General features: G+C 48.4%; 1 protein-coding gene across 7 annotated transcripts in view; it reads left to right on the forward strand.

Moving 5' to 3' along the window:
* Window positions 1-25,707, forward strand: part of CHD9 (chromodomain helicase DNA binding protein 9) — a 1,905,864-nt gene that overhangs the window by 1,489,487 nt on the left and 390,670 nt on the right. The window lies entirely within an intron of this gene.

Consider the following 25,707-nt stretch of genomic DNA (forward strand, 5'->3'; position numbering starts at 1 on the left):
CCTATCTTGGACCTCCGGAACGTCAATGCCTTCCTCCGAAAGGAAAGGTTCAAGATGCTAACGTTGGCTCAGGTTTTAGCTGCCCTAGACCCTGGAGACTGGATGGTAGCGTTGGACTTGCAGGACGCATATTTCCATATCCCCGTCCTGCCGGCCCACCGGCGTTACCTGCGGTTCACGGTGGGCCAAGAGCACTTTCAGTTTACCGTGCTCCCCTTCGGCCTCACCAGTGCCCCTCGGGTGTTCACGAAAGTGATGGCGGTGGTCGCAGCTCATCTGCGCAGATCAGGGGTCCCAGTCTTCCCCTATCTCGACGACTGGTTGTTGAAGGCGGGCTCGCCCCAGGCAGTCGTCTCCCACCTCCAGACTACGGCGGATCTCCTGCATTTGCTGGGGTTTTCCATCAACGTGCCGAAGTCACACTTGAGTCCCTCTCAGAAGCTCCTCTTCATCGGAGCGGTTCTCGATTCGGCGCAGTTCCGGGTCCATCCACCGGAACAGCGGGTCCGGGATATACAGGCCCTGATTCCCATCTTTCGGCCTCTATCCCGGGTTTCGGTCAGGCTAGTGTTGCGGCTTCTGGGGCTGATGGCCTCCTGCATCCTACTAGTGCATCACGCCAGGCGGCGCATGCGGGCTCTGCAGTGGGACCTGAAGTTTCAGTGGGCCCAGCATCACGGCAACCTGTCCGACCATGTCTTGATCTCGGAGGGCACTGCACAGCAGTTGCAGTGGTGGCTCACGGACCGCGAGTGGGTCAAGGGCAAGAGCCTCTCCCTTCCCCAACCGGAGCATGTCGTAGTGACGGATGCGTCCCTCCTGGGTTGGGGTGGCCATATGGGAGAGGCGGAGATCAGAGGCCTCTGGTCTCCGGCGGAGTCTCGTCTCCACATCAACCTGTTGGAGTTGAGAGCGATCCGGCTTGCACTGAAAGCCTTCCTTCCCTCTGTCAGGGGAAGTGTCGTGCAGGTGTTCACGGACAACACCACCGCCATGTGGTACTGCAACAAACAGGGCGGGGTGGGGTCGTGGACCCTTTGTCAGGAGGCTCTGCGCCTCTGGACATGGCTGGAACACCAGGGCGTCACCCTGGTGGTTCAACATCTGGCGGGCTCTCTGAACGCCAGAGCAGACGAACTCAGCCGCCGGTGCATGATGGATCACGAATGGCGTCTGAACTCCGAAGTGGTGCAAGGCCTCTTTCAGCAGTGGGGAGAGCCTTGGTTAGATCTATTCGCCACCGAAGAGAACGCGCAATGTCAGCAGTTCTGCGCGTTGGAATTTCCAAGGCGGCACTCGCTCGGCGACGCTTTTCGTCACGAGTGGAGTTGCGGTCTGTTGTACGCCTTTCCGCCTATACCACTTCTGCCCAGAGTGCTGAAGAAGATCAGGCGCGACCGGGCCCAAGTCATCTTGGTGGCTCCGGATTGGGCACGAAGATACTGGTATCCCGAGCTACTCAGTCTGTTGACCGATCCCCCGATACGTCTGCCCCTTCGGGAGGATCTTCTGTCGCAGCAGCAGGGGACGGTCCTCCACCCGAACCTGTCCAGCCTCCACCTCCATGCGTGGAGATTGAGCGGCGGCAGTTGATGCCATTTGACTTGCCTCCTGAAGTCTGTGATATCATTCTGGCAGCCAGGCGTCCCTCCACAAAGTCGGTATACGCCTGCCGGTGGAACAAATTTGTGGCATGGTGCACAGCAAAGGCTGTGGATCCCCTTTCCGCCCCTCTTTCTGAGGTTCTCCTCTTCCTTCTTTCTCTGGCCCGGCAGGGCTCTGCCCTGGGCACCCTGAAAGGTTATCTTGCTGCCATCTCCGCCTTCTTGCGGCTTCCTGATCAGCCTTCTCTTTTCAAGTCCCCTGTGGTTACACGCTTTCTCAAAGGCATTACACACACGTTCCCTCCTGTCCCTTTTGTAATGCCTCAGTGGGACTTGAATCTGGTTTTGACATTCCTGATGTGCGCTCCCTTCGAGCCTCTTCACAATTGCCCTCTTCGTCTTCTAACTCTAAAGACTGCTTTTCTGGTAGCCATCACCTCGGCTAGACGGGTGAGTGAGCTCCAGGCTTTATCTTCAAAGCCTCCTTTTCTATCTGTTCATCCGGACAAGGTTGTCCTTCGGCCTCGTCCCTCTTTTCTTCCTAAAGTGGTGACTCCATTTCACCTTGGGCAGTCTGTCACCTTGCCCACCTTCTTTCCGCCTCCGCATCCTTCCAAAGAGGAAGAGAGGCTCCACCGTCTGGACCCAAAACGTGCGCTCTCCTTCTATCTGGACCGCACAAAACAGTTCCGGGTGGACGACCAGCTTTTTGTTGGGTACGTGGGCGCTAAGAAGGGGAAAGCTGTGCACAAACGAACCATCTCTCGGTGGGTCGTTTTGTGTATAAAAATCTGCTATTCCTTGGCTAAAAAGGACCCTCCTGTTGGGCTGCGCGCCCATTCTACTCGGGCCACGGCGGCTACTACTGCCTTGGGACGGGGAGTCCCTTTGCAGGACATCTGTCAGGCGGCGACGTGGGCTTCTCTACACACGTTTGCCAGGCATTATTGCCTTGACAGCCAAGTCCGGAGGGATGGCTTCTTTGGCCGTTCTGTCCTCCAGGACTTTCTGGTGTGATCTTGGTTCGCAGACCCACCACCGGGGATGGTATTGCTTGGGTATCTATTCTAAGGTGAGGAATCTAACTAACGTGTTTCTTTCAGATGAACAAGTTACTAACCTTCGGTAACGATGTATCTGTAAGAAACATTAGTTAGTTAGATTCCTCACCGACCCTCCCATCCTCCCCGTTCTGCGAACTGACATCTAGGGTTAAGGTTGTCCTTTCAGGCCCCTAGATTTTATTTTTGGCACCAGTGTCGGTCTTTGCATGGCTCTGCGTTCCTGGCGCGGAAGGCTATGTACAAGAACTGACGTCAGCGCGCGAGGGCGGCGTCTAAGTACTCCGACGACGTCATCCCGGCGCACGACGCCGACGACGGACGCGGAGCCGCAGACGACGCCTAGCGACGCGCAAGGGGTATTGCTGACGAAAAATCTTCCGGATCCAGTCTGACGCCTGGGGATATTCTAAGGTGAGGAATCTAACTAACTAATGTTTCTTACAGATACATCGTTACCGAAGGTTAGTAACTTGTTCTTCTAGGGTTAAGTTCATCCCTTTCAGGGCCCTAGTTTTTTGGCACCAGTGGTCAGTTTCTTGCATGGCTCTGCGTTCCTGGCGCAGAAAGTCGTGTACAGAACTGACGTCAGCGTGCCTGGGTGGCACCTAAGTAGTCTCCGTGACGTCATCTCGGCGCATACGACGCCAGCAACGAATGCGGAGCCGCACAACGCCACCTTCCGACGCACAGGGGTACTGCTGACAAACTTTCCGGATCTTGTCTGACGCCTGGGGATATTCTAAGGTAAGCAATCTATCACTAACTAATGTCTCTTACAGATATATCGTTACACAAGTAGTAACTTGTGCTTTGCAACATTTCTTTCCACCGAACTCTTTTGTAATACCTTTGTTGGACTTGAACTTATTTCTCACATTCTTAATATCCACTTCTTTTGAGCTGTCGCACAGTTGTCCATTAAGACTTCTAACATTGAAAAGTCTTTCTCATCGCGATAAAAGCAATTAGACATTTGAGAGGAACTTCAGGCTCTCTGTGTGAATGCTTCTTGTACCACCTTCTTCCTTGATAAGTTGGTTTTGAAAGCCAGAGCTTCCTGTCTGCTGAAAGTGGTTTCTGCTTTTCATGTTGGTCAGGTCATACCCCTACCAGCCTTCTTTGCTCTGCTTCACTCCTAGGATGATGAGAGACTCCATAAGATTGACCGTAAAAGAGCGTTGACTTATGGAATCAATCATACCAAGGAATGTTAAGCTCTTCGTAGAGTTTTCATTTACAAAGAAGGATAAAGCATTGCAATAATAGACCATCTCGTGATGGATTGTTTTCTAATGAAAGATCTGCTACTTACTGGCAAACCAGCAGTCCCCAAAGGTCTTGCGGGCTCATTCCACCAAGGCCAAAGCTGCTACCACTGTTATCATGCAGGGTGCCTGTCCTGGACATCTGTCAGGCAGCCATGTGGGTTTCATTAGACAAGGTAATGAAGCACTGTAGAACTTCTTGTTCTGAGCCAGTTCACAGACCACCACCTTGAAAAGTACTGCTATCTAGAGAGCTGTACACTGGCCATACCAATTTGCTGATGCGCTTGGTGTGCAACAGTACGGACAGCCTGGAAAGCAACTGATGTCAGCTCTACATGGGAGCTGCTAATATTCAGTTCCACTCGCCACTTCCAGAGTGGAACAATGTCAGCATGGAGCTGAATGATGCCACCTAGCTTGGCGAAAGAGAACTGCTCTGAAAGTTTCCGGATCCAGGCTGACGCCTGGGAATTATTCGCAAGGTGAGAAGTCTGCAGTTCTAGTATCGACCAGAAAGATTGTTACCTGGTGATTGTTCGTTGGGGTGATTCTGGATGCTATGGTCTGTACAATCTTTACTCACCCTCAGAGAGTTCAAGACATTCCGGGTTGATCACGATGTTTCAGGCTCACTCCTGGATCTTGGTGAGGATGGCTCTGAGGCTTTTTGGTCTTGTGGATCCTCCTTGTCCACAAAGTTAGGTGACAAATGCAGAACCAGCAAATCAACCTCAGTATCTGGGATGTGTCTCTGACTTCATTCACGTCTCAAGGGAGATGGTTATAGATCTGCAGTAGTGGCTCTCTGATTCTGATCTGAACTTTGATAGGCCACTCTCTCTCTTTGCCTCCTAAATCTCACAGTTGTGACTGATGTGCTTCAAGCGATCCTTCCTGCCATACATCAAGGGAAGAGTCGTGCAGCTTCTCATGATAGATACTAATGCCATGTGGAAATGCACCAAGCAGGTGGTTGAAACAGCCATACATCTTCATAGTCACCAACCACCTGGCAGAGTCCCTGAACGCCTAGCAGACTAATTGAGCAATTGTCGCCTGTGGAATCTCAAGAGTTGTCTCCACCCTGAGGAGGTTTAAGGTTTCTTTACTTACTGGAGGAAAGGGAGTGGATTGGGGTGAGGGAGAACTGCCTGAACTATTTACCATTGCTGGGACCAAGCAGTGTCCGCAATCTTGCTTGCTTGAGTTTCCTACAAGGCTCTCATTAGGAGAAGCATACCAGCTGGAATGGAGCATGGGACTGCTGTGTGCCTTCTCACCTATACCTTTTTCCTTTCTCTGGGTCTTTAGAAGATCAAGAAGGACCAGGCCCTAATTAACTTGACTGTCACAGACAGGGCCAGGAGTTTGGTTTTCAGAGCTTCTGAGCCTGAGCATTTATCATCTGATTAGGTTTTCGATTCCGGCGGACCTCTGTCCTGCTAGGACAGTCATGTATGCGAATCTCCACAACGTTCACCTTCATGTGTGAATAATGACTGCAGCTTAAGACATTTGCATTGCTGACCAGGCTGATCGATATCATACTTGCTGCCAGATGCACCTCCATGAAGTCCATCTACGGGTGGCACTGGGACGAATGTGTTCTAGAGACACTGACCCTTAATAAGCTAAACTACCCGATGATCTTTTGTTTGTTCTATCCTTAGTCCAACAAGGCCTTGCAGTGGGCACAGACAAAGGTTATTTGTTGGCCTTTTTATGTTTACTGGATCAACCATCCTTGTTTAAGTCACTGGTGGGTATGAGTTTCATAGCAGGTTAAATACATACATTTCCTCCCGAACCATTTGTTGTGACCCAGTGGGACCTTTAGCTGGTTTTGACATTTTTATGTGTACACCTTTTGAGTCTTTGCATTGCTGCTTCTGAAGGCTAGTGACACTTTAGAGTTTTCCTTATAACCATAATTTTGGCATGCCATATGTGCAACTACCGTCTTACTGGACACGTTGGTGTTGAGGGCCCTTGTAGATTTTCACCTTAAAGTTGTTACAATCTTTCTGCTTGCCTCCATTTTTCATTCCACTTCATCTATCAAAAGAAGAGGAGAGCCTCTATCGCCTTGATCAGAGGAGATCATTGAGCTTTTACAACAACTGGACAAAGGATCATTGGTTAGAACATCTGTGCTTCGTCAGCTTCTCAGGTGCAAAGTTTTGCATATTGGTGCCTGTTGAAGTAGATAGTTGTCTGCATTAAGATGGCCAAAAACATCTAGCAGGCTTGAGAACCATTGCTACCAGGCCCGAGGCCACTGGAGTGGAGTTTGCTAGACGAGTTTCTGTACTTGATATCTGGCAGGCTACATTGTGGACATCTCTGCATGCGTTCACGAAGCACTACTGCCTTGACAGCCAGGTCAGATGTGAGGGTAACGGTGCTTGCTAGCTCCTGCAGGACTTTTTTTGTCTGAGTCCTCTCCCACACCCTCCACCTTTGATAGGTACTGTTTTGGTGTCTATTCTAGAGGTGACCGCTTTGCAGTTAGAAGTATCCATCAGAACACATTTCTAGCAGATAATGTATAGAACAGCAGATTCCTCAGTGGCCCAATACCCTTCCTGTCCTCTAAAGTAAACTTCTAGTTATAAATTAGGTACATGATCGATTCTATGCACTGTCCTGCTTTCCAATCTGTTATTGACGCTCAGCATCTAAGGTGCACAATGTTCTGTTGTAAATTGACTTCTTGATGGATACTTTTAACTGCAGAATCTTCAACTTAGAATACTTTTCAGTCGTCCTATTGGATCCAGAAACTTATCTTTAGCGGGGCTGTTGCATCCCACTAGGTTACACAGCGCTGGTCTGCATTGGCTCTATACCGCTCTGTAAATAACAAAGTGGAGCAGCATATAAGTGCCACCCCTGCTTGCAGGTATCAATTCCTTTTTTTCTGCGCCTCCTTACTTGAACCGGCGCTCCACTCCCAATCTAGTTGGTTTTCCGACATCTCCTAATGCTAATTCCAGTCTACTAGGAAATTAAGCCCCAGCCCACAATGACAGATTTCAAACCATGCCAGGACTGCAGATAGTAGATGTAGGTCATGGACCCACATGAGGTGTCCCTGGTATCTGGGCGGGCCATTATTGAAAGTTAGTTAACAAATGTGCAGTCATGTACCCCGAGGCCCCAAGGACTGGGAGGTGCAGATGCACGTCCATGAACACAAGAAGTTGTTTCCTTCATGTAAGTCCTTCTGCAACACTCGGCCTCGGTCCTGTTTCTGGTGCTGCTCCTGCGAGCTTTCAGATTTGGGCTCCAAGTCCTCCAGCGAGTCACGCTTGATATCCGAGCACAAACCTATTAAAGCAAAGCGGGACTCTAACCCATCCCGCCACTCTGAACCTAAAGGGAAAGCACTATGGCATAACAGTCAGTTGTACACCTTTGACATCGCTTGTCACAGAGATGCTTCCACAGCTTATCCCGGTGCACCCAAAGTTTCACGGGCCTTCAGCAACACTGCAGCAGATTTGAACCTTCAAGGAGGCGGTGCTGCAAATTATTGGTGTGCTTCAAGATTCCTCTGGCAGGCCCCAAGCAACCTCATGAGCCCCAGTCGGTTTATAGCTGGCAGATCTGTTCACCTGTCCATCTGATCCCTTGTGTGACCCATAAGAGGCCCAGTACAGACTTCCAATCTGACTCTGGGCCCTACGCCGGTCCCTTACACAACTTTGCAGGTACTGATGCTACTGATCTCTGAAGGGTGTCCAGTTCTGATACCAATGTCAGACTCAACCTACTTCGGCTCAATATTGACCGATATCACGTTTTGAATCACAAAACATCAACCTTTCGTCGTGCACTCCAATTCTGACACTAGGCCTTTGCTAAGCCATGGTAGAGGGGCTATTCTCTTTTTGACTCTGACCCTATGCGAGAAGAAGGAAAACCCCCGGATGTGGGTGATGATGATTGAGATGATAGGGATAGCTTTCTTCCCTCTCACTATACGGACAATGTCTGATGGATTGAAACTATGCCAGCAAGCTTAATGCCTCTTCTGAGGTATGGCTTAATTTACCACTTGGGCCACCAACAGAAGAAAGGGTCTCATTTAGAATGGTGGTCCGATGGTCATCTGAGGTACTGTATTTATAGCTCCTTTCATTTGAGACCAAAACAAACAGACAGATTTTGCAGCCTGGGACAGATACTTCTGAGCCATTGGTCAATTTTAAAGACTGATATCTTGATGGTCACTTGTTTAAAGCTTTGCTCCTGCCCACTCATGAATAGGCTGGGAACCAGGAGTCACAGACCGGCTTCTGGTGACCCTGAATTTTTTTAGCTAACATCCTGCTTCAGAGAACCGGTTTGTACAGGTCACAACCAATAATCTGAATTCCAACTAATCCCAACCTCTCCGCTGGATAGGGAATACAAGAGGATTGAGGCTTTTTGCAAACGTATGTTTTCCGCCGCCATTCTAGCATTCGAGTCAGTCATGTTTGTTTTCCGGGTCGCTATGCACATGCCCTGTGAGACATGACCAGCGAGATCTTGCTGGCTGTCCCAGAAGACCTTAGAGCCTCTTTGGCCAAGAGAATTCATGAAAGATGAGAGACAGCCAAATATGTTATCCGCACATGTTTAGATACTACTAATTTCCTGGATACTAATGTTGTAATTAGTCAAAACCTGTAGATGCTTTCTTTAAGATTTTCAGGTGATGTGCAGGCCTCCATGATAGATATGCCCTTTGATGGGTCATGCCTTTTCTGTGAGAAGGCAGACTCTGTGTTGGAACATATCTGATTGAGACATCTAGCCGCAGATTTCTTAACTTAGAATATCCCAAGGCGTCGGACTGGATCCGGAATTTTTTTTTGCAGCAGCAGCAGCACCTCTGCGTGCCGGGGGACGGCGCCACACGACCCCGCCCTGACGTTGTCCATGTACGTGACATCAGCGAGGTCATATAAGTCCCTCCCAGCGCGCTGACGTCAGTTTCCTTCTTTTCTGGGTGCAACGCGGGTCCGGAGTGAGCGGTTCCTCTGGCCTGTTTTCAGTCCCCTTTTTCGAAGATTCGCTTTTGGAACAGTGTGCCATGCCCTCGGGCTTTAAATCCTGTGCTTCCTGTTCGTGGCAAATGTCCGCGACGGTCCCGCATCTTATCTGTATGTGGTGTCTGGGCGAGCACCACGACTCCACGGACTGCGACGCCTGCTAACACCTCAAGCCGAAGTCCCTGCGGGAGCACCGGACGAAGCTTCTTTCGGCACGACTGTCCCGGTCGGAGTCGTCTCGTCCCCTGGCCTCTTCAACTCAGTTTCGCCGTCGATTGCCCTCTGGGGCCTGGGGCCGTCGTTCACCACTTATTGGTCAGTTGCGGCGCATGACGCCGAGGTCCTCAACCTCACTTTCATCTGTTGTCAGGGGCACTGGTTCCCAGAACATTCCGGACGTGCGCCCCTGGCAGTCGTCCCCCCCTCTATCCGCCCTATCCGGGTGCGGGGGTGACTCTGGCACAAATGGAGGCCTATGCCACGGCTTTGCAGGCCTCCCTTGGGTCCTCTCCCGTCTCTGGGGCGTCCTCGGGCCGCCGCTATCTGTGGGGTCCCCGACGGACTCGCCGGTGGGTTCGCCCCCGGCGTCAAATGAGCTCTTGCCCTCCAGGGACATCGGAGATGTGGTATTGTCATGGCGCAGCCCGGCTGGGTCCCCCGCTACAATCCATGTGTCAGGGTGCGGCCTGGCTGGGTCCCCTTCTACGACCCATTGCACTCCTGTCGTGCCGCATAGTCCCGTGGGGCTCCCTGTGGCGTCGCAGGTGGTTGCTGGTGCCCAGAACCTCGCTTTGTGCACGCCTCTGCCTTCTGGGCAGGCGGCCGCCTGTCCGGAGTCGGGGTCGGCGCCGGAACTGCCTCCGCTTCTTTCTCCAGAGTTGGAGCCTGTTGTGGTTGAGGCTGAGGCAGCGCCGGAGGCTTGCCTCCCCGGCTACGGCGCCTTCTCCATCGGAAGGAGGGCTTCTCGCCTCCCCGGCTCTGCCTCCGCTTCTTCCTTTGGAGCCTGTTCTGGTTGAGGCTGAGTCAGCGCCGGTGCGGCGCCAGAGGCTGGCATCCCCGGCGCCTTCTCCTCTTCGGAAGGAGAGCTTATCGTGGACTCGGCGCCGGACGGGGCCGGCTCGACGCCGGAGCAAGCTCAATTGGGGCCTACTAAAGTAGTTTTGGGCACCGCATAGACGCTAGGTTGTTGACTCTTCTCCGGAAGCGTCTGGAGAGAGTTTGGCGTCGGCCTCACACCCGGCGGCGCCGGATGTATTCTTGCCTGTGCCTCCCTTAGAATATGTGGATCCGGCAAGATCCCCACCTCCTCAAGAGAACCCGCTCCCGGCAGGCTCTTCGCCTCCTCAAGAGCCTCATCAGGACCCCCATTCGTCAATGGGGTTCCCCTCAGTTGGGCATTGGTCGCACCCTCACTGTCTTGTGAGGGTTAGCTTACAGCCCTCACCTACTGATGAGCTACTATCCCCTCCTCGGAGGGCTACCGATGCTAGTGCGGCTTTTCTCAGAGTGGTCTCCTTGGCCACTTGGATTTTGAACATGCAACTCCTTTCGGCGCCCTAGTCTGTGGACCCTTTACGCGATGTCCTTCACCGTGGGTCAGGGAATGTGGAGCCGCTTCTGCCCTTTGAAGCTTCTCTTTATGATACCCTTTTGGGTACCTGGGTTCGGCCGGCTTCCGGAGACCCGATGGCTCGTTCGGTCTTGCACCGCCACCATCCTGCTCCACATGATCCGGTCTGCTTATTTGTGCATCCCGACGTGCAGGGGTTTGTTTTGCAAACTGCCTTTCCTTCCTTACCCCGGCTACTGATTCCTCCCTCCCGGTAGTCCAGATGGCTTGTGTCATGGGGTCGGAACATCTTTGCCTCCAAAAGTGCTGCACTACGGTCACTAAATAGTGTGTGCTCTGGCTCGGGCTACCTCTGCCCTGTGGGACTCTGCAGAGTCTTTGTTCTCCACCAGCACTGAAGGCGCTTGTGTTGACCTACTTCATGTTCTCCGGGATGGCCGTGACCTTGCTGAGTTTACGATCCCCTCCGCCTTGGATACTGCTGATTCCTTAGGCCAGGCTATGGCTGGTTCAGTCGCCTTGCAGCGCCATGCTTGGTTACTGGATAGCGTCTTCCCAGAAAATATCCAGGAGACACTTGTTGATTTACCCTTTGATGGGGTTTTGTTTGATGCACACACCGACTCTGCTGTTCAGCGCCTCCTTGTGGGCTTTCCCCCCACCCCCCTTAGGCCTGTGTTCCTCAGGCGTTTGTTCTGGGGTGGTACCTTTTCATTCAGCATCCTTTTGATGCGTTGTGTTTTAGGCTGATAGTAAGCGTCAGGTCTTCCTTTCGCATGGTCGGGGGTGATTACCCTTTCATTTAGCATCCTTTGGATGCATTATGCGTTTTAAACTGGCGGCTAACCTACTGTGGCAGTGTTCCACAGATTGTTCCTCTGACTGTGGCTTGTCCTAATAAATGTGTTCCCCGTTGTTTGGGTGTGCATACTCCGTGTGGGGTACTTGTTTGCTATTATATTGCTCTGTTTATGTCAACTGGGCCTAAGCGTTCCCTTGGCCTCTAGGCGTCCTCTGGTGCTCTTATCTGCCGTTGTACGGTACTCAGTGTTGTGCTCTTTTGGGTCCTCTTGCTTATTTGCTTCATTCTCCTCCTTCGGAGGTTTTCGGGGTGTTCATCTCGCCTTAAAGGCGGCTTTCGTCTGCCATTACTGCACCAGGTGTGCTCCTCTACAACCATGTTGCATAGTCGTGGCTAGTTTACCCGTTTTTGCTATATATATATATATATATATATATATATATATATATATATATATATATATTCACTGAAAAAACCATAGGTTTCACACATGTTATAGTTAGCTGGACATTTTACTGATAAAAAACCAATGAAATTCCCCCGTTATAGTTACTGTAGGCAACTATAACTCACGCGACCGTAATCCTCTGCTGATGCTAATACTGTATTTAGACACTTATTTGCCCATGTCTTCTTCCATTAAATTTTAGGTATACATATATTACAAATATTTTTTTTTCATAAAGACACATATGTCATCAGCAGAGGATTACGGTCGCGTGAGTTATAGTTGCCTATAGTAACTATAACGGGGGAATTTCATTGGTTTTTTATCAGTAAAATGTCCAGCTAACTATAACATGTGTGAAACCTATGGTTTTTTCAGTGAATTTGTACGGTTTTTTAAATGCTAAGTTACTTTATGCCATTTGTGGCGTGCGCGCCCACTTAACGCAGTTCGTTCCGTGCGCGCACGGTGAGCACGCGGTGCGCACCGCGTGCCCACGTTACGCTAGATGGGCCATGAACGCACGATGCGCTTCGCGCACCGTGCGCACATGGAGGTCATATGATGAGCATCGTTGTGACAGGTAAAATATATGTTTTGTTTATCTCTGATGAGCCATGCACAAAAGTTGCACCTTCGGGCACCTTTTGCACACGGGGTGGGGAGAATGTGGATATTTTTTTTATTATTATTATTTTTTACCGTACGCGTACAGTAAGCGTAATCTGCGAAATTTTCGAAAAAATTAAAATTGCCTTTTTTCACTTGGGGGATCGTTGGGGACTCCCTCGACATGGCTAGGTGCTTGGGAGCTGTGTAAACAGCCCCTTTACATGATTTGCACTTTGTTTTTCAACCCCCTGTCAGAGTGCGAGAGAGAAAATGGCGGCCGCTGCTTCCTGGTTTCGACCGATTCGAATGTTTACTAAGATCTAAGGGCCAATCAGAATCGCGCTCGCGCTCGCCACCGTACGCGTACGGTAAGCGCACCGTAAGCGCACCGTAAGCTGGCTCAGATATATATATTGATTTAAAGGCTATTTTCTCAGAATCTACTGAACAGATTTACACCAAACCTACAAAAGGCACTTCCTTGACCTGAGGACTACCTCTCTGCCAAATTTCAAGTAATTCTGTTCAGCCGTTCGGGATGTAGCTGTGTCTAAAGGTCCTATGGAAAAATGCATGGGAAAAACGCGTTTTGGGACCCCCCTTTTATCTCAGCCCCCGCTTGACGAATCCCCCCGAGACTTTCAGGGTAGGAGCGGAGCGTAGCGCCCCACCTATTTTGAAAAATTCGCGAGGATTCGTCAACCGGCGCCAAAGTTATTCAAAATAGAATGTTGCGGATTTCCTATGGAAACGTGGTCCTAACTATAACTACCTACTGGCGACCGCCAGTAGGTAAAATATATATAATATATATATATATATATATATATATATATATATATATATATATATATATATATATATATATATATATATATATATAATATAATTTTTTTTTGCTCCTCCACGCTCGAGTAACTGCCGCCACACACCAGACCAGAGGGTGCGTCGTCTACCGCGGGCTACCCCAGCAAAGCCCGCATCATATCACCCAGTCCTCTGCAAGAATTCAAAGGATGACGACGCCGTGTCCAGGCTCAGAAAAGTTTATAGTTCAATCAGCCGGTTTGGACGCGTTTTGCCTGCCCAGCAGGCTTGATCACCAACAGTCCGTAAAAACTTCTACTCCTTATTTACATATTTTTTTGTGCTCGTACCAGGTCACATGATGTGACTACAACTATAGTGCATTGAAAGACAGACTCGTAGTCTCAACGGGAAATACTCATAGCTTAATCACACACAATTGATCAACCAAATCGTAATTCATTGAAAATAACAAATTGGCACACCCATTATCATGCCTACAGATTAAATGCAAGTGCACTAATCATTCCTCATTAAATCACTTGTTGGTAGCGAATATATACATATCAATATCTACAATAGTGCTGAACAGTCCCAAGTGGGTTTCCTCAACACAACCTTATGTCGATTATCAACAGCACTCTAATTACATTTTGCTCGATTTATCAATTGAGCCCAAGGGGGCAGAGGTGCATTTATATTCTTGCAGAACTTCCCATTGTTAGTGTCATAAAATAAACTCAACATAACGTGTACCGTGCAAAAAAACTAAAAAAGAACTCGTATGTTAAAAACAGTGACGAGGGGGATTATTGCTGTTCTTTTGTATCTAAACTATACAGGTCCTTACAGATGTGTTATTAGGTCTTCTTCCATATTAAGACCTGTGGGGGTACATGTGTTAAGTGCAAGAATGTAAGATGATTCAAGTTTCCTCAATCTTTTTTCTCGATTGCCCCCTCTTACATTAGGCAGTATACAATCGATGACAAAATACGATAGGCCTTTCTCATTCTTGTCATGATGAGATTCGAAATGGCGGGCCACAGGATATGTCCGGTCCCCATTTTTGATAGCCCTCAGATGTTGTAAGACCCTCTTGTTAACCGGATGGATTGTGCTGCCCACGTACCGCATGCCACATGGGCATTGCAGGACGTAGACGGCAAAATCTGTCTTACACGTAAAGCATCCTTTGATCGTTTTTGTTCTTTTCGAGAGACCTAATCTATAGGAAGCAGTATTTTTACCATGGCTACAGGCCTTGCATTTGTTACATTTCATGAAGCCCGGTCTTCTCATTAGCCAGGCACTACCTTTGGACACTTGTTTTTTTGGTGTAAACATATTGGTCACTAGCATCTGTTTAAAGGAGCGAGCTTTTCGAAATGTCATTGCTGGTTTTTTCCGAACAAATTTCCCCAATAGGGCGTCATTGCGGATTATGTGCCAGTGTTTTGAAAGAATGCCCCTGATCTGTCTATGGCTTTTGTTATAAGTTGTAATCATCCGTATTTCATTATTTTTTCTTTTAGTTTGACTATGGCTCTCTTTGAAGAGAATATCCTCTCTGGTTCTTTTTTTGGCTTTAGTTATAGCTTGCTCAATGACCTCATCTGTGTACCCTCTAGCCTTAAAGCGGTTGTGCAGACAGGAAAGCTCTTGCTCAATTACTGCCGCCTCGCTACAATTCCGAATTGTCCTTAGGCTCTCGCCATAGGGGATGCTTCTAATCAGGCTATATGGATGGAAGCTCTTTGCGTGTAGCAATGTGTTAATAGAAGTCGGTTTTCTAAACAGCTTTGTAGGAGAGTAGGGTCTGCTTTCTATGTTCACCCCCACTTTTTGCTTTTGCTTTACTGGTTTTCGACTTAGATGTGGCTGTGGGCCTGCTAATCAGACCCACAGCCCTGCTGTTCTCTCCCTAAATTGATACTATGTACTTTAGGTGCATAACCCATTTGGATAGGATCACCTTATTGGCCCCTGTACAGTGTACCTTAGGTACCCGGGGCATAGGTGTACCCTAGGCCTACCAGGGGCTGCAGCATGTATTATGCCACCCCTGGCCTGGCCTTCCATTATGACACAACTGGCTGATCACTCAGCTGGGGCAAGGTCGTGTAATCACTCCTTGCTTAGGTGTAGTATTCCTATACCTAACTTACATATAGACACATGTGTACCTATCAGCCACTCCTATGGCAGGCCTTAACAATCCTGGAGGCAGAGTGCTTGGTAACATGCGAGATGGCGCTCTAGCATGAGCTGAGCCTGTCTGCAGCTTTCGGAACCATGTCCTTATAGCTGTTCTATGATATAGCCTACCATATACTCTTAAAGTGCCTTATAATCTTAAACGGTTATGGTAACTATGGTTTGGCTTTATCAAAACATGTCGTGTAAGGTGTCTAACACTTTGGAATAATACCCCCATCCCCTTTCTGGGGATGAGGATATTATCCCTCCCTTCTAGAGGGAGAAGACATGTTGTAACCTACTTACCCGGTTAAAGTTAACCAGAGCCCCAGCATCACAAAATGGATGCTGCTGCCACAGACACGAGTCTGACCTCCTGCTGCTGGGAGTGATCCCGGCAAGGGAGGCTTGGACAATAGGTTTCCTGCCTTGGGAGGTGCGAGCACCACCCCAGACAGGCCTTAGTGTATTGGGGCAGGGAGGGATGAAAAGAATGAGACATGCCTGGGGCACACAAGGTGTCCCGTGCATAGTCCAGTTGAAACCGGTGCCGGGGCAGTCCAGCCCCAGTCCTGGCATGAAACTGGACAAAGGGAAGGGGGTGTAACCACCCCCCTCCAAGGTCCCACCCATAAGGCGTGACCTAGCAGGCAACCCAGCCCCCCAGATTAGTATAAGAGTGGTAGCTGGGCCCCAGGAGATTAGATTATCCTGAACCTGCAACTTGAACAGAAACTCTGGACCTTCGACATTCGACGAAAGAAGAAGACTGAAGAATGTCCCTTGTGGCCAAGGAGTGGCTACCCTGTGCAAACAGGCACCATCAAGAGACTACCCTTTGCTGTGCTGAAGTTCTACGAGGGACCGACTGCAGAGCCCGACCAGAGCCTAGACTTCCAGACTTCTCCGACCCTGATCCACATCCACAGCCGAGATCCGTGGAGGCGACGAGAGACCGGTTACCTGGGAAAAGTGGCTAGTATCTTCCAGCGCAGCTTCTGAGGCACCCTCGAAGTTGTGCACCGGGGATTGAGAAGCCCCAACCCCAAGCACCATCTGCACCGAAGATCAGCCCCCCACACTCCACGAGTCCTGCGTGGGGCCCTTCTGCATTTTCCTGCTTGCCGCGTATGTCCGGTTGCTTGCCCGTTGGCTAGCGGCCTTTGTGACGACACACCTTGAAATCTTCACTGCTGTTTGGGCTCCTCCAGACTGGCTCCCACTTCCTTGCAAAAGAGAAGCACCCCAGACCTTCCTGGTCTGCACCAGAAGCAAGTCCTCCGTTCTTTGTGGGTTCCGCTTGCCAAGGCTTGGTGAGTCCTAGTTCGACTTCGCCGCCGCCGACAGCAAGAGCCTTCGTGGGACAGCTCGCCTCTTGGTCCTGGTCGTCCTCGACGTCTCCTGGTACCCGTGGCTGCAGCGACAAGCTTCACCTTTCACCTGCAATCTTCACGACATCGCCTGGTTCCTTCCTGGTTCCACGCGGTCACTGGCTAGTGACCTTGACTCTGTCCCTTCTGCTTGCAGGTATCCTCTCTTCTTGATCCCTGCCTTGGGATCCACCGGACACTCTTCACTGACTGCCTGTCAGCAACTTTCCTTCAGGCATCCATAGAAGTCCACGACGAAACCCGACGCAAGTTCACACCTATGCACCCGCAGCCCGTGGGCTAGGTAACTTGGGTACTTCGGTGCTCACAAGGGTAGTGACTATCCTAGGGTCTAGTTTACGAGTCTCGACTCTCTAGCTGCTTCAGAAGTGTCCTTAAACTGTTAATTTCTAACTGCTAGTAATTCTATCGACTTTTACGCATTACGCGTGAGTGTTTCCACTCTGCACCTGAATCCCGTGGGCCTCCCACTTCCTAACTGTTGCTAGTGTAGTGTAGCCCCAGCGATTCCCTAGGCCTAGTCCTATCCTATTTCCGCGACAGTGGTCCTTATACCACTTCTTTAGTATATGGTTTGCGTGGCCCCTAGGGCCTAACTGTATTACTTACCTGTGTGACTTAATGTATGCTTGAGTAAGACTGTGATGTACTTACCTCTAATCTCATAAAGAGTGCTGAGGGTTTGACTAGAATAAATACACTTTATTTTATATATATCTGTTGTGGTGTCCTTTCATTTGGTATTGAAGGGATTATATATGGTATCACAGCTGGCTTCACATGCCATTCAGAGTTTAGCCTAAGACTGCTCTTGTCCATGCTACCACTAGGATAGCTGGTCTATAAGGTTGACTTTACAACCAATCACCATAAGGGTATTTGGACTGATATAAGGTGTACACTAGAACTAGTGACATCATACATCAGGCCAACTTCTCACAAGCTTAGTATGGACTTTGTCCTCTTTGATGTAGATCGTAAGGTCTAGAAAATTCACTTCGGTTTTACTGATTGTACTAGTAAAACTTAAGTTCAAATCATTGATTTGCAATTTGTCGATGAAGTCTTGTGCTGCTCGCTCCGACCCTTTCCAAATAATAAAAAGGTCGTCGATATATCGACTCCAAAGTAGCACATTTTCTTCCCATTCTCCCTGATGGGTGACCCTGACCACCTGCTCCTCCCACCAGCCCATATGCAAATTAGCATAGCTGGGGGCGAAGCAGGTGCCCATCGCTGTACCGCAGATCTGATGGTACAGTTGGTCATTGAAGAGGAAAAAATTGTTTTTCAGACAGGTAGAGATCATTGAAAGCAACATTTGAGTGTGTGACCATAGTTTAACTGGGCGATTGCCCAAAAAATGTTTGACAGCTTTGAGGCCGTCCTCATGCCTAATACTGGTATATAGCGAGGACACATCTATTGTCACCAGCAAGAGATCTTCTTCCCATGGGAAATCATACATTTTTTTCAAAAAATCTCCCGTGTCCTGGATAAAGGCTGGTAGATTTAGCACCAAGGGACATGAGAAAGAATCAATAAATCTAGATGTGTTCTCAAATGCCCCCCCTATGGCAGAGATAATCGGACGGCCTGGAGGGTCTGTATACTCTTATGCACCTTGGGGATCAGGTAAAATACTGGTACAACAGGGTTGGCAATTTTCAAAAAGGCTAATTCATCACGTGTTAGCAGACATTGACTATACCAAACATAAAGCTGGTCATTGAACATTTTATAGCTCGAATGCATTACAGTGTCCTTGATCTTAGTATAATTATTAGCATTATTCACTTGTTTATGGGCTTCTACAAGGTAGCTATTCCTGTCCCATAGGACAATATTGCCCCCTTTGTCAGCATTGCGAACTATGCAGGTGTCATCTGTGGCAAGTCTATTGATCAATGCGCTATATTCTTGTTGATGCTTTGTCAGTGTTTTGTATTTGACGCTTGTGCATTTCTCTAAGTTTTTTTAGATCATTGACAACAAGTTCATTATATACATCCACTGCATCTCTAGTGATTTGCGGAATAAATCTAGAAGGTAATTTGAACTTTGTGGGATCACTACCCCCAATGTCCACTTCCTGCTGTCTGGCTATGTCTTGCGCCTGGCTAATGGACAGTTGTTCATCCATTGCATTGGTTGTTAAGGCCCCATTATCCATAGGGTTGGATGCCTCATCCATAGGTCTTAAATTTAGTAGCAAGTCCATATCATTCACCGCTAGTCCAGCGGGGTAAACATCGTCCATAGTACTGGGCTGGACTGATCGTGATCCTTCGTCTCGGTTTGCGGCAAAGTGCTTTTTCATCTTCAATGTTCTTACAAATTTAAAAACATTGACTCTCGTTTTTACATAGTCAAAATCCGCAGGTGGGCAGTAGGATAGGCCAAGACTTAGAATGTTTTCCTCTTGTTTCGTAAGCTTGATGTCAGTCATGTTAATTATTGGATTGTTTTTCTCGGTCATTCCATCCATCATTGCTTGTTGTTCTTTCCTCTGCCAAAGCTTTGTCCCCTTGCGCCTTTGTTGCCTCTGCCTCTTCCTCTTCGTGTGCCCTCGTTTGTCTGAGGTGGGCGTGGACGGAGATTGAATCTCCTTTCTTGTTCTAAAAAACCGAATTCGTCTATTACAGATGGTACTGCAGCCCCATTATGGCGGTATGGGTTTTCCTCGACGTCTGTGTCCACCTCTGAACTTTGAATGCTACTGAGTTCTGCCTGGGCATCTGCCTGCGTGTGACTTCTTGGATTCATCCGTTGTCTGCGTAGGGTATCAAATTTCCTCGCAAAAGTGTAAATTTGACCACGCTCGTAGTCGTTTTTGTCTCTGATGAACTTTTGCGCCTTTCTCTCTTTAATCGTGGTCTCCAATTTAAGAAGTCTTTCTTTCATTTCTTTCATAAATTTCTCAATCGGTTCCTGATTGCTTCCTTTAGCCAGCATTTCTGAAATTTGGGAAATTTCTTCAAGAATTTTGTTGCGGTCAATCTCCGCATACTTCACCAAAATAGCCAACATCCTGCATGAGGACTCAAAGTTGTTTTGTGCCCATTCTTTTAACATAAGTGGGTTCGGGTCTTCATATGTCGGGGCCACCATAATGTGAAGCCCCCGAGGAATTCTTTTAACCTCCAGATACTGCTGAAGGGACTTAGATTCCCACCACTTTGAAAGTTCACTACGCTTAAGTTTTTCTAAGCGTTTAAGGCGTGATTCCACATCCGAAATTTTGTCACCGGTTGTATGTGTGCCAAGTTTTGACAATATTGCACTTGTGTCACTAAAGATAGAAAGTGCAGCCTCCTCCCTCTCTTTCATTTCCACGGCTGACATATTAGCCAAAGTTTTCCCAGCAGGTCGCTGTGAGCCTGAAACAGTCAGCCTCTACAAAACAGAGTTGCTTGCAGTTCTTAAGGTCGTGGCTGACTTCCCCTCTTCCCGTTACCGTTAAACAAGGAAATTCGTACCTGGTTGCTCGCCGGTGTCCTGCGTTGGTAAGATTCCTCGCCAGGCTCAACCTCGGAACTCCTGGTACAATCCCAGTATTCCAAAAAGGGGCGCACGCCTGCGCTTCCTTAATATTCGGTAAGGGGGGCGGCGGTCCACACTAGTTGCTCCTCCACGCTCGAGTAACTGCCGCCACACACCAGACCAGAGGGTGCGTCGTCTACCGCGGGCTACCCCAGCAAAGCCCGCATCATATCACCCAGTCCTCTGCAAGAATTCAAAGGATGACGACGCCGTGTCCAGGCTCAGAAAAGTTTATTGTGCAATCAGCCGGTTTGGACGCGTCTCGCCTGCCCAGCAGGCTTGATCACCAACAGTCCGTACAAACTTCGACTCCTTATTTACATATTTTTTTGTGCTCGTACCAGGTCACATGATGTGACTACAACTATAGTGCATTGAAAGACAGACTCGTAGTCTCAACGGGAAATACTCATAGCTTAATCACACACAATTGATCAACCAAATCGTAATTCATTGAAAATAACAAATTGGCACACCCATTATCATGCCTGATAAATCGAGCAAAATGTAATTAGAGTGCTGTTGATAATCGACATAAGGTCGTGTTGAGGAAACCCACTTGGGACTGTTCAGCACTATTGTAGATATTGATATGTATATATTCGCTACCAACAAGTGATTTAATGAGGAATGATTAGTGCACTTGCATTTAATCTGTAGGCATGATAATGGGTGTGGCAATTTGTTATTTTCAATGAATTGCGATTTGGTTGATCAATTGTGTGTGATTAAGCTATGAGTATTTCCCGTTGAGACTACGAGTCTGTCTTTCAATGCACTATAGTTGTAGTCACATCATGTGACCTGGTACGAGCACAAAAACATATGTAAATAAGGAGTCGAAGTTTGTACGGACTGTTGGTGATCAAGCCTGCTGGGCAGGCGAAACGCGTCCAAACCAGCTGATTGAACAATAAACTTCTCTGAGCCTGGACACGGCGTCGTCATCCTTTGAATTCTTGCAGAGGACTGGGTGATATATATATATATATATATATCATTGTGTATATATACAAGCTCCGTGGGTACTCTTCTTCCTAACTCTTCACCTCTCTTCGAGGCGGCAAGGTCTGGTCCGAAGTCTCCATGTTTCAGGGAGCTTTTCAGTGATGCATGCGGCATTACCAAAAAGGCCCTTTTTGCGTTCCACTTACTGGGGTGGTTCCTTGGTTTTACACGGCTCCCTTCTTCGTGTTCAGTTACTGAACGATTCTCTCTTCTGGACAAGGGTTACTTTCCTTCCAGTCGGAGGGTGTGGTTTGAAAATCAGCGATTATTCCTCCGTTTCTACGCCTTAGTGCTTTGGTGCCTCTGTTGCACCTTCCTTCGGCTCTGCCTCCTTATATTATATTAGATGGGCATGCGAGACGGCTCTTCTAATGTCACTCGTCTTAGGTCTAGCCCCTGCATATCTGTATTTTGTGTGTTGGTTCTCACCTTGGTCTTACCGCTGCCTGGTCGAGCAGCCTTATGCTTATTTTAGCTACGCCACCTTATGGTCTCTGTGGCTGTTTGCTCTGTGCAAGTTTCTGTGGTGGCCTGCATCAGCGTGCTTAAGATTGTTACCGTTCGCCCCTGTTCCCCCTTTTGGGACTGGGTGTTCACTTAGCGTGTTTTTTGTTTCCGCCTGTAGTTCGAAGAACATTGCTGATTTCTACCTCTTGACCTATGGTTCTTGGCTGTAGCCTCTCCAGCCTTTCTTCCATGGGCTAGCCTGTTAGGCTCTGGTTGCATCTCTTCAGGTTTCTTCTCAACCTTTGGTCGGTGTTCACATAGTGCGCCATTACGCTGAGAGTGGTCCTTCTTCCTCTTTCTTTTGTTCTGGTATTTGGCTAATGCCGTTTCTACCTCTAATGCTTATACAGTTATGGTGTAGCACCATTCTGGCATTTTTGGGATGTCTTGCATCCCGTTCTCTTTTACTCTTCCGAACTATTGGGTTGCTGTCTGGCTGTTCCGCCACAGCCTTCCCCATTGCCCGTCACTCTGTTGCGGGCTCAAATGCTTAGCGCTTTCTGTAGTTCTGTTGCAGACCCACCTCCCCTTTGGGGTATGGTTGTGGTATCTATTCTAAGTTAAGGAATCTGCGGCTAGATGTCTCTATCAGATGTACGAGTTACTTACCTTCGGTAATGATGTATCTGGTAGAGACGTTGTCTAGTTTCAGATTCCTTAACGCCCACCCAGCCTCCCCGTTCTGCGAGGACCTTGCCAAGTGGGGTTCTCCGCTGGCCCTTTTTCAGTTGCCATTGATTTTTCTCTCACGGGTGCTCACATTGTTGCGTCCGTTTGAGATTTGCCATAATACGGCTGACTCCCCCTCAAGGGTTTCTATTACCATAATACAGATGACTCCCTCTCAGGGGTTTCTTACCTGTAAAATGATGCATTTTGATTAATCTTCACCAGGAGATTTATTTTCTTCTCTTCTCCTGCTGCTTTACCACCCTCCCGCCTTCTCTATTGGCTCAGGATTCTGGTCTCCTCTACAGTAGTCTTCTTTGGAGATCTGTTGACCTCTGTTTCAGACCTCCATTACTATATGGGCAGTGCCAGTCTTTTCATACCTTCCTGCGGTGGACTGTTGTCTCTGTGCTCCGTTCTTGCTAGACAACACAGTTATACATGGTACTGACAGTCTATTTCTGTCTGTTGTTCTGCATGGTAATAACAGTCTATTTCTGTCTGTTGAGATATTCTTCCCTTGTTGCACTTGGAAAGAGTCTTCGCTTAGTTTGCGGGGTTCTTTCTCACAGCTTTTTTCACTTGTATGTAGGCAGTGTCTAATTCTGTCTTTTACGATGGTGTCTTGCACCATCCTCCTTCTTTATTCATGGCTTTTCACCCCTCACACACTGTTCCCATACTTTCTCAGTTTTTATGTTGGTGGCTCCGCGTTGTGTTGCAGAAAAGTTTCTCCGAAGAAAATTGACGTCAGCGCGCTGGCAGGGACTTATATGACCTCGCTGATGTGGACGACGTGAGGGCGGGGTTGTGTGGGGCCGTCACCCTGCGCGCAAAGGTGCTGCTGCAAGAAAATACCAGATCCAGTCTAACGCCTGGGGATATTCTAAGTTAAGGAATCTACGGCTAGACAACGTCTCTACCAGATACATTGTTACCGAAGGTAAGTAACTCGTACTTTAAGGACAGTAGAGCTACGACAGTTGGGCCAACTACCTCGCTCCCTTCGGGAGCCATTAATTGTGGTCCTCCTTAAGCCCAGGCATGATCCCTCAGAAGTTTTTTTTTTTTTTTTGCCTACTGTCCCTCTTAAATCTTGATTATAAGGTATCGGACAATAGGCTACCTCCTATTATTGGACAACTAGTCACGCATATCAATCCTGATTTATACCTGGCCGCAGTACCTTCATGAATATCCGTAGGTTGCTACGCATGATGGAGATCGATCAATCAATCTGAGGCTCTAGAGCAGGCTGCAGTGTCATTGGATATAGGAAAAGCCTTTGACACCCTGGGGTGGTACTACTTACTAGCTTCTCTGAAAAGTATGGGTGTCAAACTACATAGGCGTTACTAAAGCTGCGGAGGCTGCAAACTGAGGGAGGATTGGGTGACCCTGTTTACGAATGGTACCATGCAGTGGCACAATTACAATGGCCGATGCGATGGCAGGGCACAGAGGCTTGCCCGGGGAGGGTGGCCATCACAAGAACCCTTGGAAATGTCCAAACATATACATGGATATCGACCATAGGAGCTCGGCCACAGAAGGAGTTGCGTCAGATGAGGGTTGCCCGCTTATGCTGGACCTGCTATGTGAATGGGCTGGGGACTCAACTGCCCTAGTCACCCCTTATCCTGATATTGTCCGAGAGGTAGCTAGACTGTTTGATTTAGCACCATGGAAGGCTGCTGAGATGCTTGTCCTTGAGGACCTATATCAAGAGGGGGGCCTTAATGTCCTTTGAAGACATCATGGATCTAGATGAGGTGGTTGTGGGCCAATTATTTTACCTACCGTGCGATCCAGCACTTGGGACGCCGATGGGAACCAGCCACCCCAATCCCTGCCTTTGCATGCCCTGTGGGGGTACACGATGTGCCATCATTGTCCTTTCCACTGCACTGCTATCCACTGCACAAGGGAAGACTGGGGGAGCCTGAGACTGGTGGAATATAGTTTTATTCCAAGCACTAACAGATAAACAATTGGATCAGGCACTACACCATGTTAAGGGGGTGTCCCGCAACCCGAGATTTCGGTTCACACAGTTTATCTTTGTACACCAAACATCTCACCCTACAACGCATTAAACGCATGTACGCGGGGGCATACTCCAAATGCTCCTGATTCAGGGCCCCAGATGCCGGTTCTTACCATATGATCTCAGAGTGTATGGTATTTCAGCACAGTAGGGGAGAGATAACTGAAATCACAGTCGAGATTATAGATTATACGATCTCGCTCACCCCCGAATCTTGCATGCTGGGGATTTGACCTAAAGCGAAGGGAGACAAATATATATGCACAAGCTTGTTGACCTTGCTTGAAATTCTCATTAAGCGCCAAATGCTATGACGTGGAAGGCGAACACAGCCCCAGATATCAAGAGATGGTTGAGGACACTCCTGGCATGGGCACGTTCTGAGTCCGATGTGTTCGCGAGGTTATGCCTCAAGGGGGATCATAGTAGACAGGGGTTGCTGGGACACATATGTTCAGAAAAGAGAAGCCAAAAATGTTGACCGCCCTCCCTGAATCCAGTGTACACCCCATTCTTTGCTCACACAAGACTTGTCATAGGTTGGTGGTGGGGATGGTTTAGCAGTAGGTGACTGAACAGATAACTCTCCATACCCTGCTGAATATGCCCATTCCACTCAGGGCGCGACGAGCTCCTTTCCATTAATACATGCTGGTCTAGGGGTGCATGCAACATGAGTGTGAGTATACAGCATCAGCCATTAATGTATGTGTAATTTTATTTGAGCACAGAGCTGTTCCAATGCATATGGGTTGTCAAACCGATGGACACCCACTAGTTCTCCTTTGTCTAGATCGCCCACTGATGCTAGAAATATATATGAACGATAAGATGATTCCACTGTATGTGTTGTAGTTTTGTATGTTTCTTCATCAGCAGGTTTTGTCACTCCAGGGACTGACGACGATATATATCATATTAAGATTCCTTACCATGCACTGATGTTCTGATCTCAAAAAAATTAAATAAATAAAGTGGTGTTGCGCCGCATTCCAATGCATGTGGACCCCTGCCAATCAGTTTCCAAAGCGATTCAAAAAGTTCATAGGCTATTAGAGAGGGCTGCCATATAAACCAGAAGTATCCCAAACTAATACAGCAGTGATCCCAGTCCTTTTGAGGCAGT

Source organism: Triturus cristatus, chromosome 12, assembly GCF_964204655.1.
Source record: "Triturus cristatus chromosome 12, aTriCri1.1, whole genome shotgun sequence".
Taxonomy (NCBI): domain Eukaryota; kingdom Metazoa; phylum Chordata; class Amphibia; order Caudata; family Salamandridae; genus Triturus; species Triturus cristatus.